Source organism: Ahaetulla prasina, chromosome 2 (genome assembly GCF_028640845.1).
Source record: "Ahaetulla prasina isolate Xishuangbanna chromosome 2, ASM2864084v1, whole genome shotgun sequence".
Lineage (NCBI taxonomy): Eukaryota > Metazoa > Chordata > Lepidosauria > Squamata > Colubridae > Ahaetulla > Ahaetulla prasina.
In genome coordinates this window covers 123,945,039-123,967,122 of record NC_080540.1, presented here as the reverse complement: position 1 = coordinate 123,967,122, position 22,084 = coordinate 123,945,039, and positions in this window count along the sequence as shown.

The following is a 22,084-nucleotide window of genomic DNA, read 5'->3' as shown; positions in this document are numbered from 1 at the left end:
TTTCCAGTATCTTTCTTCCTCACTTGGAACTGAACCCAGATGGACATTTTTTTTAGTCTTTTCTTGCAGACTTCCAGTAAAAAAGACTCACAAATTCAGAAGGTAGGCCGTTCCTCTGCTTAATTGCTCTCAAATCCCTCCTGAGATCAAGTTTGGATCTCTCACTGTAAAGCTTCCACCCACTGGTCCTTATTGTCCCCTCAAGTGCTCAGGAGAATAGATCTACTCTCTCTTTCCCGAGACAGCTCTTCATTTTTTCTCTAGCTTGCTACCATATCTCCTTTCTTTAAGCTGTTTCATCTTATGAATAAACAAAACCAACTAAGCCAAACTGCTTCTTGGCCTTGGCTAAGAACAAGTGTAAGTGTCTTATGAATAATGTATTAGGATTTTCATTAATTTCATGGGATTTAATAAACACACAAATTGCAGTTCTGAGTTCCTTCTTTAATTCTGAGATAATCCAGCCAGTATGTGATTAAAGTTGGAAACCCCCACATTTTCCAAATTTCCTGCTCTTCAAGTGCTTCATGTTCCAGCATGCAACTATTGAGTATCTTAATATGAAGCTGCATCTAATTATCAGAAACAATGTCCATATCTAATGTCAAACATATGGTATGACAGAATAACAGGCAGCTGGCTGGGCAAAACCAATACACAAAATACTGACATTCAGACATTTCCAGAAAGAGCCTGGAAATGAACATTTTAAAGTCTCGGTTCTTAAGGCTCCACTAAATCTCAGCCACTCAAGATTATTTTGAAGTGTTCCTTCTTCTGAGAAGAAATGGTCCATTTCTCCCAAAGAATTCTATTTTTCAGGATGCCTGAGTTTGAATTCTTTACTGCTTATGGAATCTGAAGTTGGACAATGGCCTAACTAGCAGTTCAATATTAGAAGAAGCTCTCTGCAACTTTTTAACTTCTAACTGTTTCACTTCAAGGATCTCTCTATTTTATTCCAAAGAGAAATGATCTGAATTAAGATAAATTTTCTCTTCAACAGTTTCTATTTGCATTTCTCCCCATTTACTCTGTCTGCTCCCCATCTATGCTGTCATAGGGACTTTTGAGTAGCTCGATGTCTTTGATACCCTGATTAACTACATTTGCAACTCACATCCAGGAGAAGGCAAGTTGATAAATAGTTCTCATCATGGCCAATCCATGAATAACTTATTTTGCAGCAAGATCCACAACTCTGAAAGTAGACGTGCCTACCTTGTATTAATTTAATGAAGATGATGAGACCATCTTGAATTTGGAAAAGTGTTTCTCACCTGTATACGTATTTCAAGGGAATGCTGGGAACTGAGTCTGCCAAGGCTGAGAAACACTGCAATAGAGCATGAATTGGAAAAATGGGGCCATGGCTTCTGATGATGAAGCCTGGGGTCATATATTAACCCTTAAAGATATCTTTAATGTTGTTTAATTAGAACGATCAGGATGTTTCATGAAAATTAGTTTCAAAATAAATTTACAACTCATCCTTGCTTAAGACGTATTTTCCCCTAAGTCTCTGCAGATCTCCATGTAACCTTTTGCCAAAGCAGAATGAATAAACATTTATTTTTTTATCATATAGTTTACAATAACAGCAGAGAGTTGATAGCTTTTGGACATTCTACTATACCTAAGATTTGTACTAGAACAAATAGCACTAGGGAGAATAAGGAAGTTACTGTCCTTCTATTACTTCTCCTTTTGAGAATAGGCTGTATTTCATTTCATGAAATCTACATGATTAATTTACTGCTGTTATAAAAGAAAATAAATTTACAGGGTTTGGATTAGTTTTGGACACTCTAAGCTTCTCGTTTCTTTGCAAAGATTTGGTACCTTGTGTGTTCAGCACACAGGACTAAATATAAGAATAATCCTGCTAGATTACACTAAAGTGTATTCCAGTCAGCCAATACATTCTTACAGTGGCCAACCAGATGGTCTGGGTTGCTCACAAGCAAGGGATAGATTCTTCTTGCAACTGCTTTTTGGCATCATGCCACCAACCTGAAGATAACATCAAGTCTTCAAAACCAATGAAAATGCATGCATGTTGGTCATGTACGCAGTCCCCTCATGTGTTAATGTTTTATCTTCAATACCCCTCTTAGCTGTAACTTAAAGCAGACCTCAAATGTTTCACTCCCTGTCATCCAAGACCAAAGTTTTAATAAAGTTTAATAAATTTTAATAAAACACCAATTCCTATTCCAGAAATTGAGGAACAGCTTTCCTTAATCTTCTTTTGTCACCTGAAATAGGTAACTTCCTTTAGCAGGCCTGGCCTAGGTAAAAAGTCTAAGAAGCTGCTGCTGGAAATTTGCCTTTAATACATCTCTCTCTTTTTCTATGGAACAGTTTTCTAAGCCTCAGCTTCCCTCTCCTTGGCCATTTTTGGATTTGCTGATGCAGACAAAATCACCCTTGTTGAATTCCTCAAGAGCAGGCAAGTCTTGAGGGAAAGAACATACTGCAAAAGGTATTCACAGATAAGAACTGGTGTTATTCTTGCCTGAAGCAATGAAGAAAAACTGCCTATAGTATTCAGGCTACTCTGGTACTACAGATGCTGAGTCTCACTTCTTACATTTTTTACTACAAAGAAATAGCCCTTTGCCTACATAGGTCTCTGTTTTTGTAAGGAATTATCTCTTTTCTTTACAGGTGTCATCTGTAGGCCTCTGCTGCTTGCACATGGAATTTAAGAAGAGAGACACTTGCTTACTCACCCACTCCACCCTAACCTGCTTAGCAGGAAAGGCAATCTCTTTTTCCCTTCCCTTCTGGGCGTAATTTGTCTTCCTGCCTTTAGGCTTCAGGGTGAGGTGGGGCAAACGGAGATTGACTATGCACATAGGCTGCTGACAGTAATGAGGTAATGAGGAGAGATGTGTGGAATTGGCTTGCTGATGGGTGGTGATAGATCTGGTTTCAGGTGAGTGGAGAGAAAGGGAGACAGTGGATTTCCAAACAGGACCAACGTCTGATCAAATGGAGAGGCAAAACTCTGGGAGAGGAACAAAGCTGCCTTTCTCAGGGGTTGTGGCCATGTTTCTCAGGCATAGAAATGCTTTTTCTGGCATGGCTGGGCTTTCTAAGATTGGCTTTTTTAAAAAATTCCACTCATCTTTTACAAGAGCTTTGGCTGGGCCAGTGAGCTTCTTTCTCATCCAGATTTTTCATTTTCATCCTTGCTCTTATAACATTCCAGTGTGGAAGGTTAAGCTAAAAGGCTGTAGCGTAAAAGAACCTGTTCTACTCTATGGCCAAATACAGATCAGAAGAGGTGCTTTAGCTGAACGTTGTGGTACAATTGCTTTCTTTGTTCTCCTTTTTAAATAGGTCTGGAGTACATGTGGAATATTTTGACCAGCTTCTCTAAACAGTCAGCTCTCTTGCTGCAGTCATAGCAGGTGGAAGCATTTAAGAAATCTTGGCTGGTCTCGAAAAAGTCAAGTAGTTTTCGTCCTGGATAATACCAGAGGGAAGAGTAGGGCTGTGAGCTAGAAAATTTGAAAATGTGAAAGAAACACTCTGAGAAAAAGCAATGGTAATCTACCATCATAAGGAAGCCATGCAAATTGCATGGGTCCCTGTACTCATCAGGAGTAGAATTCCAGCCAAAGGAGTACCTTCTATATTCTGAATTGACATTGTTCCACAATCTAGACTACAAGTGACTTTTAAACACAATATTCACAATTTATGGTATAGCAAATATGGGGTGCGCTTGGATGTTTAGTGTTCTCTGAACGTGGTTGTTTTCCTGCAGATATTTCATTACCAGGTTACCTAATCTGGTAATGAACCCAAGAAACCAACAATTCAGATCTTTCAGCCCTTACCCTAGAGCAGGGGTCCCCAAACTTGGCAACTTTAAGACTTGTGGACTTCAACTCCCAGAATTCTGGGAGCTGAAACCTACAAGTCTTAAAGTTGCCAAGTTTGAAAACCTCTGAGGTTGGAAAGACTGAATGTATAGCCAAAAGTTTAAAATTCCAGAGCTTGTAGTCCCTCACAAATGAAAACATGTCCAGCTTGGAAAAACTGTTTTAATTACTGCTCCTAAATGTGCAAAGTATGAATGTAGGAAGAAATATGAATTTTTGACCAAGTCCCATTATGGTCTAAGGCATGGGTGTCAAACTCACCACATCACATTGCCATCATGTGATGTTTTGCGATGTTTTTTTCATTGATGAAGCTGGGGTGGGCATGGCCTGTGCATGTTGCATCCGGTCCATGAGCCGCCAGTTTGACACCCCTGGTTTAAGGAGATCAAATCAATCCTAAAGGAAATCAACCCTGACTGTCTTTTGGAAGGACAGATACTGAAGCTGAAGCTCAAATGCTTTGGCCACCAAATGAGAAGGCTCATTGAGAAAAGATCCTGATGTTGGGAAAGATTGAAGGTAAAAGGAGAAGGGGGTGGCAGAGGATAAGATGGTGACAATGTGTCATCAATGCTGTGGGCATGAGTTTGGCCAGACTGAGAGAGACAGTGCAGAATAGAAGAACTGGCCTGAGATAGTCCATGGGATTATAAAGAGTCAGACATGATTTAGCAACTGAACAACAAAATTATTCTCTGCCTTATGGACTGCTCCCATGGCTTCCCAATATGCTATTATTGGTACAGGCCATTCTCTTGTCTCACTATCACATGCTGATACCCTCTAGTGCACCATGTTTGAACTCTGCTATACTGACATATCTATAATACAGTTTAGGATGACTGAATCTGGATTTCAAAAATATGGATGGTTACTAGATTTGCCATCCAGCAGCTTGGCACCCAAATATGGTAGCCCTAGGACTGGAGATGAATTTAGGTTTGGCAGAAGAAGGAACATTTTATATTACAGGTTAAGGAGTAGCAATAGCTTTTCATTGTCATCCGTACCTGGTCATGACTTCTGGGAGAGTGGTGGGAAAATACTGAATTTAGCTAACAGGTGAGAGCAGGCATGACAGCTGCCAGAAAGAGGCTGTGGCCACAGCAACTTACTTGATCAGCAACTTACTTACAGCAACTTACTTACTTAAATGTTCTGCAACCCAACAAGAAAAACACAGACTTCAGAGGATAATTAGAACTGCAGAAAAAATAATTGCTACCAACCTGCCTTCCATTGAGGACCTGTATACTGCACGAATCAAGAAGAGGGCCGTGAAAATATTTGCAGATCCCTCGCATCCTGGACATAAACTGTTTCAACTCCTACCCTCAAAACGATCCTATAGAGCACTGCACACCAGAACAACTAGACACAAGAACAGTTTTTTCCCGAAGGCCATCACTCTGCTAAACAAATAATTCCCTCAACATTGTCAGACTATTTACTGAATTTGCACTACTATTAATCGTTTCATAGTTCCCATCACCAATCTCTTTCCACTTATGACTGTATGACTATAACTTGTTGCTGGCAATCCTTATGATTTATATTGATATATTGATCATCAATTGTGTTGTAAATGTTGTACCTTGATGAACGTATCTTTTCTTTTATGTACACTGAGAGCATATGCACCAAGATAAATTCCTTGTGTGTCCAATCACACTTGGCCAATAAAAAATTCTATTCTATTCTATTCTATCAATATGTCTTAGCCAATGGACCACTTCTTCCATATTGATGGGCAAAGAATGGAGCCAGGAAGTGAGGAATTATGTCCACAATTTAAAACATTGAGGAATTTATCTATATGATAGTTAAATTAAAAGCAATGCATATTTATACAAACCATTTATTGTGAACACTTCCTATCTTTCCCAAAATTATTAGAGTTTGGTAGACTTGATTATGTGCCATTAAATCATTTTCAGCTCCTAAGAACCACATAGATTGATTGCGTCCATATTGATCTATGCCTAAACTGTTTTTCAAGGTCTGAGGGGTCCGTGGTGCTTGTGAGCTTGGTTGTTTTCTTGCAGATGTTTCATTACTCAAAGTAGGTAACATAATCAATGAGTGCTGATGATGTTTCCTAGTTCAGGTAATAAAACATCTGCAAGAAAACAACCAAGCTCAGAGAGCACCAAAGACCCCCTCATTTCAACTCTGACCTACAAATATTCCCTTTTTTAATTTTTTTCCCTATGGTGCATACATCACCATTGTAATGGTGAGTCCATCCACCTTGCTGCTGGTCATCTTCTCTTTCCCAAACCAATAACCTGTAAATCATTTTCAATGTAAACATTTGGAGATTATCCTCATCTAAACCCAGAGAGATATTGGTATGCATTTATGTGCACCAATAAATTAAGGTGTTGGGGTAGTAGAGAAAAGCAGAGAGGGCAGTGGAAGGCACTCCTGAAGTTTTAACATGCAGGTTAATATGAGCAAATGCATAAAATCTATTAGAGGAGTGACATATATGCTGCTTACCTAAACGTTTTATTTGCACATAAAAGAAACCATTTGCCTATAAATATCTAGTATTCTGTCTGTCTGGAAGCTAAAATAAACTGAAGTCTAGAGCTTCTCACAATCTCATCTTTCGTCCTTTTCATTAAAGCAGAATCCTATAGATGCCTCTGGTTTGAATACTAAGTTTAGCAGCGAAAGGTTTTAATTCAGGTTTTAGCAGTTGAGGTTTCATTTTTTTATTGTGATCTTCCTTGAGTGACCATGAGCCATATCCATAATTGGCTATAAGACTCTCATTTGTTCCTTCATTTTTACACTGTTGCCTTCCTAACCTTTTAGGTGCTCAAAGAGTGAAAAGACAATACGGATGGATGTCTTTTCAAGTCTCAAACCTGGTCAAATATGCTCCTCCCTCTAAAAAGTTAAATGATGTTATGCGTATGTGCACAGGTAGAAATCAAAACTCAGTGCAGCCATTGACTATAACACATTATTTTTAGGCTACATGCAATGCCTAATGCACCTCTGGCTATTCTGCCTGACCACTTGGGAGGATCTTAGCATGAGATGAGAATTTTGCTGGGTAAGACCCACAAATGATCCTCAATAACGGCAAAGGCCAAGATAGCTTCAGGAAGCACCTGAATTAAGTCCCTAGGACCGTGATGGCAAACCTATGGCATGCGTGCCCAAAGTGAAATGCAAAGCCATGTCACCTGGCACGCACAGCCTTACCTGTTTGTCTTCTGGGCTTCTGGCACATCTCTGCGCGTGATGATCAGCTGTGCTTTGTGCACATGGCAGTGCTAAAAACTGGTGTGCGCATGAGCACTGGCTAGCTGATATTTGGGTGCGTGTGTGCGCCAGAACCCAGAAGTTTGGCTTTTCTGATGCATGACCCCTTTGCACACTGACCAGCTGATCATTGGGCATGCATGCATCCTAAAACCCAGAAGTTAGGCTTTTCCAGAGCACAATTTCACACATGCATGATGTTTCTACACGATCACACCAAATGCCGAAAAGTTTCGCCATCACTGCCCTCTGATGTTTGGGGGGCAATGTTTCTGTAAGTGATATTACCTAATAACCAGACAATCATTGGTGAGCTTAACCAAATCTTTTTCTTCCAATTGGTGTGTGACCTGTACAGCAGAAACAGTAGCGTGGTTGCCCTGAGTGTTTGGTGGCGGAACACAAATACCGTCAACCCTTTTCATCTCAGTTAAAAAGGGGACTTTGCCACTGGATAGCTCTGCCTTTTCCTGGCACCTTTTTGCACAGCTCGGCAGGCATGGATATCATCTGACAGGATGTGTACATACTCTCAGGAAAAACACAGAGAAGGCTTGTTTTACATGAAGGCCTCCAAGACTGAAGCACTCCTTCCTGCAGACCCTCAGCCTTGCCGCCCCCACCCCTCACACGGGGCTTGCAAATTGATGGTGAGGTGAATAACTTCTTTGACATCAAGAACTAGACCGAAACTATGTCAACGGAGACAGGGATTGGGGTGGGGGGGCGAGGGTGGCTTTTCCTGTTGATCCTGTTTGAGCTTTTGAGCTGTGTCCCGAAAGGTCAGTTTGTTCAGGAGACAATTTTATCTGGGGAAGAAAAGAAAGGAAAACAGAAACCAAAGAGGCAGGAGAGGAAGAAATAAAAATAATAAGGAAAAAAAAAACCCTCCTTTTGATAAATGCCTCAGCCGTGACCTAGCTGAGAATTCATTCCATTTAAGATTGTTAATCAGAAAGAAAGTAAAATAGCTGCAGAGTACAAAAGACATTTGCCTGAAGCTTTGGGGATACATGATTGCTCAACCAAGCAGTGGAAGGAACAAGTAAATAAAAAGTTGCAATTGGGGCATAAACGCCAAAGGATTGCTTTATTGCTTACGGTTACAATTTCACCACTTTTCCTTTGTGAGTTTGCAGAAACGCACCTGGAGATGCCAAATGCTGCTTGGACAACAGTGCCAGAATTATTAGGAGAGGGAAGAAGGAGGCTATCAGTGAAATTCACCTGGCTGTCCCATATTTAGTCATATTGTGTCCTCCTACATAGCATTTAAAAATCAGCAGTTGGAAGGGTGATTTAAAAAAATAAAATTTGGTTTCTTCCTATAGTCTGAGCACCCCGATAAGATATGTTAGCTTTACTCATTGCATTATAGGTAATCCTCAACGTCTGACTACAATTGAGCCCAAAATTTCTGTTGCTATGCGAGACTGTTGTTAAGTGAGTTTTGTCCCATTTTACGACCTTTCTTGCCACAGTTCTTAAATAAATCACTGCAGTTGTTAAGTTAGTCACACTTGTAAAGTGAATCTGGCTTTTACGTTGCTTGTCAGAAGGTTGCAAAAGGTGATCATGTGATCCCGGGACACACTGCCACCATCGTAGGTATGAGTCAGTTGCCAAGCATCTAAATTTTGATCACGTGACCATGGGAATGTTGCAATGGTTGTATGAAAAATGGGTCTTAAGTCACGTTTTTCAGTGCTGTTGTAACTTCGGTCACTAAATGAACTGTTGTAAGTCGAGGACTACCTGCATATAGGGAGTCTTCTCAACACTGAGACAGCAATATGCTTCCTTAAACAGGTAGTGGTTATCATCAGTGCAAATAAAGGTGGGGGGGGGGGCGGGAAGCCATGCCATTAACAAAACAGGCCGGTAACCCATAATAGAAAAAAGAGACCTACTTTTTAATACTGTGTTAACTTTTCTTTGGCCGTTGCCTCAGTTTTCTTCCTCTGAGAAAGAGACTCTTTTATACTCTGAATACTTGAAGATTTCTTTAGGATGTTTTTGGATCTGTTGGATTGCCAGAGGATGCAAATGCCGCTGTGCTTTTGTGCTAAGCAGGGATCTTCCCATCAGTTTGAACAGATTCCCATCAATTTCGTGCTAAGCAGGGACATTCGCATCAGGTTTTAAAACTCTTCCTAGTCTGAAAAAGCTCAAAAAGAGGAGTTTTCTCAGATGTCTTCCCTGCAGAGCACAGAGCAGAGAACTTGAACAACAAAAGACAAGACAATAACGCCCACCTTTGACCACCATCATCCGTGAAAATCTCTTAGAGTCTCTTGAATTTGAATGGTCTGAGAACTGTTTAAAAATGCAGGATTTCAACCCCCCTCACTGCATAACACTAATACTTGGTATGCATGCAGTAATAGAAAAGAAAGGGGGAATGCTTGTGCAGGCGTGCACACACACACACACACACACACACACACACACACACACACACACACACACACACACACCTCTACATGGAAAGTGTATATGAGTCTTAAAAACTTTCCTTTCGATTATTATCCTTGTTGTTCCCTTCTTCCAGGGATCTGATTAAAACAATGTAAGATGGAAGCAATATTATTTTCTTGGCCTTCAAGTGACATCTAGTGGTTTGCTTTCAAAGAACACTGAAAATGTAATCTGTGATAGACATTTGTGGCACAAATTGAGGCTCATACAGTATATAGAGAGCTACCTTTTGGAGTAAGAAATGACATTAATATTATTCGCTATATTTCTCCAGAGCTTTCTGTTTTTGCAAACCATCATTGCTTCCGTTCTATCAATGCACTTATTCATGCATGGTCTTTTCTTCTTTCAATTTTCTTTTCTCTTTCAATTTGGGCTTCTCATGAATGCCACTCAACCAGAGGTGGGTTTCAGCAGTTTCTGACCAGTTCTGGAGAACCGGTAGTGGAAATTTTGAGTAGTTCAGAGAACCGGTAGTAAAAATCCTGACTGGCCTTGCTCCCATCTATTCTCTGCCTCCTGAGTCCCAACTGATTGGGAGGAAATGGGGATTTTGCAGTAACCTTCCCCTGGATTGGGGAGGAAATGGAGATTTTACAGTATCCTTTCCATGTCACGCCCACAAAGGCACGCTCACCAAGCCAAGGCACGCCCACCAAGCCACACCCATAGAACCAGTAGTAAAAAAATTTGAAACCCACCACTGAACTCAACCCCAACTTTTCTGGACTTCCAGGTGTTTTCCAGATATTTACTCCTCTTCCATACATTGGTTTTGCTATCTGATCTTCATTCACTCTATTTATATGACAACCCATCTTTGTCATACAACCCTTATTTTACCATATTTAATCTTGATTTTATTGAACGTCTTTCTTAAGTACTCCATTTAATACTTTCTTAAATACTCCATTTCCCCTGCATTCAACTTCAGTGCTTTTCCTCACATATCCAACTTTTAATTCCATATCACAGTGGGATCTTATTCATTCTTTTATATAGAGCCATCTTACTTCTCTTAACATTCCTTCTTCACAATAGACTAGCCACTACTTACTATCCAGTAGATTGGCACATCTTAACATTTCCCTATCCATTTCTCCCTTTTGTAGTAAATATTCTACCAATGAACACAAGTTCATCTTTTTTCTTGCATCATTTATACATGACTTTCAAGTACTCACTATATTTTCCCTGTGAAACACAACATCTTGGTCTTTGATTTATTAATTTCTAGAGCCATATTCTTCATTGAAGTATACACTTTTTATTTGCTGCAATTTATTCAAAACCTTAGTCAACCATATGGCATTATTTGTATACAAAATGCACATGTATATACATCTATCAGATACACTTCTACCTTCACAAGTATTCCTTATATGTACATCTGTAAATATATTAAATACCAAAAGACATTACACATCTTTGCCTTATTTACTGCTTAGTATTGAATCAACTGCTGAGCAGACCATTTATTTTCTTTGTTGCTTTGTTCTATCATACACTGCTGTTATTATATTCATCAACCAACTTTCAACTAGATTTTCATACACTTTCTATAATTAACTTTTTATTATATGCAGTAAATTTTATTTCTCACAGTCTCACATTTTTCAAATACCTTCTAAAAGCAACAGTCTAGTCTACTCATTCCCTGCCCTGAATAATTCTGTATTACAAGAAATGCTGGACTACCGTAAAAATCCAGTGAATAGACCAGCTCTTTAAAACCCCCCCCCCCCAGATAAAGGAAGGGACAAGAGACCATCCACAAATGTTCTAGATTTTTGGTCTGCATGAGGAGATTGCAAGACACTGGTCTATGGTGGATTTTAAGCATTGGAAGATTAGGGAATAATTATCTTGCTCAAACAGTGGTTGGAACCTTTGAAAGGATTAAGTTTAATAATTCCTTTTCTAATCATGTTTGGAAATTGCTCATTAACTAGCGTTTTGCTATTAGAAACCTTCGGATCAAAAGTCTGAAAACATTGGGTGAGTATGCCTTCAATTATTGATGGAAGAATTTTTTTTACTACAAACTTAAGAACTTGGAGAGAATTTCTTTTGAAATAAACAGCACAAGGGTGAATAAAATCTTGATTTTATAAAGTTACAAATAGACTAATGGTTCAGATAAATTTGAAATAAGATTTTTTGACCTTCAAAGTCATAAATGATTTAAGACCTAAATAAGGGAGGAACCATATCTCCTACCCTGAACCTTCCTGCTTACTCAGATGAGGAGGAAGGACCTCTTGAAAATCACTCTAATATTGGAAGCTATCAAGCACAGAACAAAGGGCCTTCTGCTATACAGTATAATTCCCAGACAATATAATGGCAAAAAAGTGTCTCTCCCTGAGCTTTTAATGGATAATATTTTAGTGGTAGTTAATGGATATTGAGTTTAATGTTTTATTTTATTTTAATTGTATTAATTTTATGGTTATGTTAAATGTATTTTTGAATTCACTATAAACCACATAAAATGCTTGAATGATCAAAAATAGGATGTAAATTTGGTAAATAAAAATAAACCTATTTTCAAGTTTGATCTCCCTCGTACATTTGGATTTCCAAATAAAATAGACTGCATCTTGACACTTGAAGAGGATATGCAGTTTATCCCTTTGCCCTTAGGTTCTCTTTTAAGAGACTAGAGCATTGCTGTACTGGAAAAAAAAGAAGAAAATCAGTGATTTGTTAGTGAATTTCAGTAGAATGATACTGGAGGATTCTGGAAACCACAAAGTGGGACTTGGTGCTTTCTATATGTAGGCCTCTAGTTTGTTACCAGGGGATGAAAATCATATATTCAGGAAATTAAAATAAAGAGATACTGAGCAAATGTTAATAGACAACACAGATCTTTAAAGTCAATAATATAATCCATTAAGTAGGAAATAATTTTAAGAGTATATCTTTGTATTCTACTAAAGTACATACTGGAGGCAGGAGTACCTGTCACATCCCAAAGTAAATAGATCACTTTCAAGCAAACAGAGAAGTAATCATATCTAGCAAGGATAAATCTGTAAACAATTATGTAACAATTCCAAAGATGATGAGACTTTGGAAAAAGTTCAGAGAAGAGCATCAAAGGCCTGGAGATGAAAATATACAAGGAATGGCTGCAGGATTGGGTCTGGCTAGTCTAAAGAAAAGAAGAATTAGGAGTGACATGACAGAAGTATTCCAGTATTTGAGGGGCTGCCACAACGAAGAGAGGGTCAAATTATTCTCCAAAGCACCAGAGACCAGGACAATGCTTGGAAACTAATCAAAGAGAAGCAATCTGGAATTAAAGAGAAACTTCCTAATAGTGAGGACAATTAACCAGTGGGACAGCTTGCCTGCAGAAATTGTGAGTGCTCCATCACAGGAGGTTTCTAAGAAGAGACTAGACATTCATTTATATAAAATGGTATAGGTTCTCCTGCTTGAGCACGGGGCTGGATTAGAAGACCTCCAAGTTCCCTTCCAGCTCATTCTATTCTATTCTATTCTATTCTATTCTATTCTATTCTATTCTATTCTATTCTATTCTATTCTATTCTATTCTATTCTATTCTATTCTGGCTTAAATGATAGTGTCGTGTCCCACTCCTCCGCTGACGGCCGGGTCAGGGAAATCCGAATCAGGCTTGCCTCTGCAGCTCTGCCCAAAGTCCTAGCAAAGTCCTCAGAGCAGGCAGGAGACCAGTAAGTGACTTCAGCAAGATAAGTTCGACTTTTGCCTGACTCAGAGACTGCCAGAAAGCAGATCCTTTATATAGGCCATGGGGTGTGGCTCCATGACTCAGCACTCATTAAGGCCTGCCCCTCCCTTCCTTCTGTTGCCTCCGCCTATCCAATCTTCTGATGCGAGGGTCACTCCAATCAGCTGTTGGTAATAAACCCTCCTCAGGCTCACATGCTGTGGAGGAGGGGGAGGGGTCTAGCTGCTCCGTTTGCCTGGGCATGGAGTCAGGGCTGGGGCCGGGAGGTGCTCCTTCTTCTGCAGTTTGTCTGGGCATGGAGCCAGGACTGGGGCCGGGAGGCATACATTCCTCCGTGTTCGGGAGCAGATAAGAAGGCCCCGGCTGCTCTGAGGGCGGGCAAGACACAACAGATAGTTAGTCTTTGGGAAAGACAAGTACTAGCTCACATAAAACATAGTTGGAAAATACAGCATGAATATGCACTATGGAACTTCCCAATGAGTTTATACTACTAAATTAATATGAAAATCTAGTAATAGAGAAAGTAGAGAGGAAGCAGATCACTGTGGGATCAAATAAGTGTTTGCACTGGTGATTTTGCAGATTTGGGGATGAGATAAATATACACAATAGCAGATTTAGAGCAGATTTCAAAATAAAGAGTAAAAATTCTAGGAATTTAGGCTTGTGGACAAATATCTGTGCACAAGATTAATAGGAAAGACTGCAGAGAGAAGAAATATAACCAAATGTACATTTCAGAATTTGTGAAAAAGCAATAAAGAGAACTTGAAGTATTTGTGGCAAGGAATTTTAGAATATACTTTTGAGGAACGGCAAGATAATCAAAAGGAAGAAGTTGCAGGACAAGATAATAAAAGTGCATTTGGGGTAGTAAATAATCCGGGAAATGTGTGAAACATGAGAAAGTGTAAGGCAGTTCAGGGACTGAAGAATTTCCATACTGTTATCACCATTGTCATCCTCCTTATAGTTAACACCACCATTGCCACTGTCACCACTAGTACCTTATTTCAGAGTTATTTCAAATTTCTTGAATTTCATTTAGCGTTTGGCTTATATCTGAACTATATATACCCCTATAACATGAACATTGTCATGATATCATGGGACTTTTGGGAAGGAGTGTGTATCAAATCTAAATGTCTGTTAAAGTTGTCCCTCTTTGTCCTTTCCCTTTGGAAATTGACAACAAGCATTTATGGAAAAAAGGTTTTGACATTGTAATTAGGTTCATGCACCTTCCTCCTCCTCCTCCTCCTCCTCCTCCTCCTCCTCCTCCTCCTCCTCCTCCTCCTCCTCCTCCTCCTTCCACCTTTCCCAGCTTTAGAAACTCTTCCAGAGAGTTAGGCCTTCACATAATGTGTAGGATAATTTGAGCCTATTTATTTGTGTGTCAAGACACTAGACCAATTTGATCTATCGTGTTAATTCTTGGCTGGCAAGGCAGAAGCGATTACCGAGAGATGTGGTTATTTATTTTACAACTAAGAAGATTAGGTATGGAATTTTACAAGCATTTTATAAAAATAAATTTCAACTATTAGGACAAGATATAATAATGATGAAGGAAATTCCTCCTAAAATGTTAAGAAAGAGAAAAGAATTTGCCTTTTTAGTGAATGAGCTTAAGAAACATCAGATATATTTTAGATGGGAGGTTCCAGCTGGCTTAACAGTGAATTATAAAGGAAGAAAGTATTTTCTTAATACAGTTTTTAAAGCAAGAGATTTCTATACCAATGTATTAAGATTGGAAATCCTTTATTGCTGGATGCTAAGTTGATTGATGAGCAGATGGTGAAAAATGTTTAAGATAGAAGACAAGGGGAGGGAGACTGTTTTAATTCTAATAATGTTATTTGATTATGGTTAATCTTTACAACTGATTTATTTTGGATATAAATTATAGGTGTAATCTTAGGGGTATTATTTGATATATGTGAGGTACAAAGAAATGGGAAGATGGAATATTGTTTAATTTTGGAGGATAAACAGTAACATTTATGAATTTGGACTAAATATTATATTTGAGAGATTGTTTATGGATGTAATGTTGTTATTTGGTTAAACAGAACTTAATTGTTATAATTGATATATTTCGGATATAAGTTATAGGTGTAATTTTAATAATGTTATTTGACATATGTAAGGTAAATTGAAGATTTTAATTGTTACAATTGACATATTTTGGATACAATATAGGTTTAATATTAATATTAGCAATGTTATTTGATGTATGTAAGTGATATTAAAGATATGAGAAGATAGAATATTGTTTATTTTTGGAGATTGGACAGTAAAATTTAAGAATTTAAGGTGGAAATATGAATTATTTTTGAGAGACTGTTTAAGGAAGAAAGGTATATTATAGAAGAATTCCTGATGAATACTGGAAGATGGAACGTTGTTTGGTGTTGATCGATGAAGACTGGATATTAAAAACTATGTACTTTATTGAAGAACTGGAAATACCAATTTAATTGGAAGATTCTGAAGACTTTAGGAGTGGAATGGACTGATATATAATGGACTGGAAGGAGAATGTACTTTTTTGTTTCTGGAAGGGGAGTTAAGGGAGTTAAGGTTTTAGAGAGACTATGGATTATGACTTATGTTGTATTTTAATTTATGATTGTTAATTTTATACCCTGTACTTTGTTCTGGGAAGTCTCGGGGGGTGGTGGGGGGAGAGGGGAGAGGGAGGGGAAGGGAGGGGGTGGAAGTTGAAGGATTATTAATGTACAGGAATGATTGAAGATATGTAATTAAAAAATAGAAATAATTTGAAATGAAATCGGGGCTGCTCAGCTGCCATTTCAGAAGGGAATGGAAAGGGAGAGAGGAGTAGAGAGAGCGAAGGAAGAAAGTAGGTAGGAAAAGAGAGAGGTAGAAGAGGAGGAAAGGAGAAGAAGAAAGGGGAAAGAGAGAGGATTAGAAAGGGTGGAAGAAGAGAGGAGTGGGGAAAGAGGAGAGAAAGTAGAAAAGTGAAGGAGAGGAAGGATGGAGAAAGTAGAAGAAGGTAGAGAAGGGAAGAGGAAAGGTTTTGTTAAGGAAGGAAGTGGTAGCTGAGCAGGCCCGAATAAGTAACAAATGAAAGTTAATGATTAATGTGGAATAAGAGACTGTACATTGTTGAAAAATGGAAATAAAACAAAAAAAAAGAAACTAGACCAATTTGTTCAATAAATCATTTATTTTCTTGGCTGTCCTTGGGTTCTCAGGAGTCTTCTTCAATGCCAAATACATCAATACTCTTCTGTTTCTTCACATTGTATTCTGCTTCTTCAAAATTCTGTTTTCATTTCCATCCAGTGTCATGGGGAATACCATAGCTAGCACTATTTTAATTCTTAGAGGTACATCACATCACAGCATCTGTATAGTGTTTTCCAAAGCTTTCCTGGCTGCTTTCCTGAGTGTTAGTTGGTGGTGTGTTTTTGACTGCTTCTTCCTTCACTGTTGGTGGGTGATCCTAAAAGGAAGAAGCGATCTACACTTGGTTATATTTATAATCAGTTCTATTGATGGGTGGTTGTTGTATCAGTTGTCATTCATTTGGTGTTTATATTTAATTTTAGTCCCATTTTATAAAATGTTCCTTGACTTTCATTACTAGAGTTTGCATATGCTTTGCATTTTCAGATATCTGAATAATGTCATCAACATAGCACAGGTTATTAATGTTTCTTCCTCCAATTTTAAAACCGTGCTCATCTTCTTCCAATCTAGCATTTCCTAATTCAAAATATAGGTTGAATAAATAAGAGGAGAGATCTTGCCTTACATCTTTGTCAACCTGGAGCCAGTCTGTTTCATCATGTTGTGTCTACACAGAGGCTTCTTGGCCTGTATATATCTCATACCTCATGAAGACAATGAAATATTCTGGGATTCCTAATTTACCAAGCATATTTCAAAGCTTGATGTGATTGACACAATTAAACACATTTCTATAATCAATGGAGTACATATAAACTTCTTTTAAAATATATTTCTTGGCTTTCTTAATAATCCTGTGCACATCAGCAACAATGTTTCATATTCCTCAGTCTTTTCTAATGCTACCTTGAACATCTTGTACCTCTTTTTCAATGTAGGACTCTAATCTACATTAAACGATTTTAAGAATTCTTTTGCTAGCATGTAAAATTAAGGATATTTTACAAAAGCTGGCTTTTTTGCTATTGGATTGACCTCTTTCAATTTTTTGGCCACTGTGTCATTCTCCAGATTTTTCTTCTGCTTCTTGCCATATTTATGTGGTTATGTTATCAGTACCTATAGCCTTCCAAGTTGGTAAGGACCATGCTGCTGATCTAATATAACCTTTCTACTAGTATTAGAAATTTTGTAAATAGGCAATATTCTAAAGCATTTTGAATGTTGACGTCTCTGCTGTACAGTATTTGAGTATACGCCTTCCATATTTATTTTATTTGCTTTGAATCATTTAATATCTGTCTACCGGTTTCCTTTAGCATACCAATTCAACATTGGAATGTCTTTTTTTTTTTTGTTCAGAGCTCTTTTGGAAGACTTTCCTTGCTTTTCCATGTCTGTTTCCATCTTCAAAGGCTTACAGATGTTATTGTAATACTGCTTCTTGTCTTTTCTCTCTGAAAATCATTGTTAAGTTCCTTTCTGAGATGGTTGTCTTTCTTGCCTTTGGCCTCTTTTCTCTTCCTGGCAATTTTCACGGTTTGTTCTGACATCCGGTTTGGTTTCTTCTGTTTCTTCATTTTTGGCAGTCTTTTTTCTCATTTTACCCTTAACAGCTTCTTTGAATTCATTCCATAGTTCCCTATCAATGCGGTTCAGGATTTCAAAGTAATTGCTAATTTTCTCTTTAACAATAGTGGGTAAAGGATCAAGATCATATTGGGGAAACTCACTGGCTTTCTTTTTTTTCTTTAGCTTAATTTCTTTACTTAACTTTCCCAGATAATCATCAATAATTATTTCAACATACTATCTGGACAAACATTCTGTCTGCTGTATCTGAAGTTTGCTAAACTGAGAAGTTATTGTATCTGGAAGGAAAAGGAAGTTGGAAGGATGGCTTTCTTCAAATGCATCTAAATCTTTCCATCTTTTTCGATTGTTATTAGCAGAATAGAATAGAATAGAATAGAATAGAATAGAATTTTATTGGCCAAGTGTGATTGGACACACAAGGAATTTGTCTTGGTGCATATGCTCTCAGTGTACATAAAAGAAAAGATAAAGATTTCTGCTTTCTGAAGTGGATGGTTTATAAAATGAAAGGAAAGCTATTATTACAGTACTAGGATGAGGGGAGTAGTATGGATTTGATTTAAGACATATATATATAAAATCCAGTTCATTGTGGTTTTGGAAAATGTACTTAGCAATCTGCATTTCATTTTCTTTCCACTTGAAAGCCATGATCAATAAGCATTTCCATACATACAAATAACACCGATTTTGTACTTTATAGTTTTTATATGGAAAAGCTGGGGATGGGCTGGATATAGTCACCACAACCCAGTGGAGAGCCAACTGTGCTGAAGCCCATTAATTTCAACTGGTTACAGATACAATTGAGTGCTGTATTTTGGTCCTTGTGTTTACTCTTAGTTGCTGAATAAAAACCATAACATAGCTAAACACTGTTGTTGTCTACTGTATAGCAAAAGGGTTTTTTTGGTTTGTTTGTTTTTTAAAAAGATGGCTGTTTTCCTGGCTTTTGAGAGCAGAGGAAGAAAAGATTAGCTCCTAATTGACAAGATGAAATTGAAAAACTGCAGGGGAAAGAAGACCAACTTGAATTTAGCTTGGAATGATTACAAAGAGGCATTTGACTCCATGCCACATGATTGAATAATTAAGTGCCTAGAAATAATAAAACATCAATAATCAATAAAAACATCAAAAGCTTTATACAGAGATCAATGGAACAATGGAAGACACAGTTGCTGGTTTATTTATTTATTTATTTATTATTTAAATTTTTATACCGCCCTTCTCCCGAAGGACTCAGGGCGGTTCACAGCCAGATAAAAAATACACAATACATTATAAATACAATTAAAAGACAATTAAAAAACTTATTAAATTGGCTAAGATTAAAAATTTAGGATAAAAACCCATTAAAAACCCATAGATTTAAAAAACTAACCCAGTCCAGCGCAGATGAATAAGTGAGTTTTAAGCTCGCGGCGAAAGGTTCGGAGGTCCGGAAGTTGACGGAGTCCTGGGGGGAGTTCGTTCCAGAGGGCGGGAGCCCCCACAGAGAAGGCCCTTCCCCTGGGCGTCGCCAGACGACACTGTCGCGCTTACGGCACCCTGAGGAGTCCCTCTCTGTGAGAGCGCACGGGTCAGTGAGAGGTATTTGGTAGCAGCAGGTGGTCCCGTAAATAGCCCGGCCCTATGCCATGGAGCGCTTTGAAAACGTTCACCAACACCTTGAAGCGCACCCGGAAGGCCACAGGTAGCCAGTGCAGCCTGCGCAGGATAGGTGTCACTCGGGAGCCACGAGGGGCTCCCTCTATCACCCGCGCAGCTGCATTCTGGACTAACTGTAGCCTCCGGATGCCCCTCAAGGGGAGCCCCATGTAGAGAGCATTGCAGTAGTCCAGACGAGACGTCACAAGGGCGTGAGTGACTGTGCACAAGGCATCCCGGTCTAGAAAGGGGCGCAACTGGCGCACCAGGCGAACCTGGTGGAAAGCCCTCCTGGAGACGGCCGTCAGGTGGTCTTCAAAAGACAGCCGTTCGTCCAGGAGAACGCCCAAGTTGCACACCCTCTCCATCGGGGCCAATGACTCGCTCCCGACAGTCAGCCGTGGACTCAGCTGACTGTATCGGGATGCCGGCATCCACAGCCACTCCGTCTTGGAGGGATTGAGCTTGAGCCTGTTTCTCCCCATCCAGACCCGTACAGCTTCCAAACACCGGGACAGCACTTCGATAGCTTCATTGGGGTGGCCCGGTGTGGAAAAGTACAGCTGGGTGTCATCAGCGTACAGCTGGTACCTCACACCGAAGCCACTGATGATCTCACCCAGCGGTTTCATATAGATGTTGAACAGAAGGGGCGAGAGAATCGACCCCTGCGGCACCCCACAAGTGAGGCGCCGCGGGGTCGACCTCTGCCCCCCCGTCAACACCGTCTGCGACCGGTCGGAGAGATAGGAGGAGAACCACCGATAAACGGTGCCTTTCACTCCCAATCCCTCCAACCGGCGCAGCAGGATACCATGGTCGATGGTATCGAAAGCCGCTGAGAGGTCTAATAGGACTAGGGCAGAGGAACAACCCCTATCCCTGGCCCTCCAGAGATCATCCACCAACACGACCAAAGCCGTCTCAGTGCTGTAACCGGGTCGGAAGCCGGACTGGAACGGGTCCAGATAGACAGTTTCCTCCAGGTGCAGGGGAAACTGATATGCCACCATACTCTCTACAACCTTCGCATGAGCGGGTTGGAGACGACGATAATTATCTAAAACAGCCGGGTCCAGGGAAGGCTTCTTGAGGAGGGGCCTCACCACCGCCTCTTTCAAGGCGGCCGGAAAGACTCCCTCCAACAAGGAAGCGCTCGTAATCCCCTGGAGCCAGCCTCGTGTCACTTCCTGAGTGGCCAGCACCAGCCAGGAGGGGCACGGGTCCAGTAAACACGTGGTGGCATTCAATCTACCCAGCAACCTGTCCATGTCCTCGGGAGTCACAGGGTCAAACTCATCCCAGACAACATCACCAAGACCGCCCTCAGATGCCCCGTCCGAATCGCCACAATTTTGGTCCAGACCGTCCCTAAGCTGAACGATTTTATCGTATAGATAACCGTTAAACTCCTCAGCACGTCCCTGCAATGGGTCATCCTGCTCCCCCTGGTGAAGGAGGGAGCGGGTAACCTGAAACAGGGCAGCTGGGCGGTTATCTGCCGACGCAATGAGGGAGGAGGCATAGCAATGCCTCGCTTCCCTCAGTGCCACTAGGTAGGTCCTAGTATAGGATCTAACTAGTGTCCGATCAGCCTCTGAACGGCTGGACCTCCAGGAACTCTCTAGGCGTCTTCTCCGGCGTTTCATCCCCCTCAGCTCCTCGGAGAACCAAGGAGCCGGGTCAGAGGCCGCCGGGTCAGAGGCCGCAGAGGCACGACACGGTCTAAAGCCCCAGCCGCAGCCCGTTCCCAGGCTGCGGCTAGTTCCTCTGCCGTGCCGTGAGCCAGATCCTCAGGAAATGGCCCAAGCTCCGTCCGGAACCTCTCTGGGTCCATCAGGCGCCTGGGACGGTACCAACGTAATGGTTCCATCTCCCTGTGGTGTTGGGTAGCGGTCAGAAAGTCCAGGCGAAGGAGAGAGTGATCTGACCATGACAAAGGTTCTGTGACTATATCTCTCAAGTCCAGATCCTTCAACCACTGACCAGAGATGAAAATCAGGTCCAGTGTGCCTCCCCCGATGTGAGTGGGGCCATCCACTACTTGAGTCAGGTCCAAGGCCGTCATGGAGGCCAGGAACTCCTGAGCTACTGTCGATGACGAGCCGGCAGATGGCAAGTTAAAGTCCCCCATGACTAAAAGTCTGGGGGTCTCCACTGCCACCCCGGCAAGCACCTCCAGGAGCTCGGGCAGGGCGGCTGTCACGCAGCAAGGAGCCAGGTACGCGACCAGCAAGCCCATCTGACATCTATGACCCCACCTCACAAAGAGGGATTCACACCCGGCAA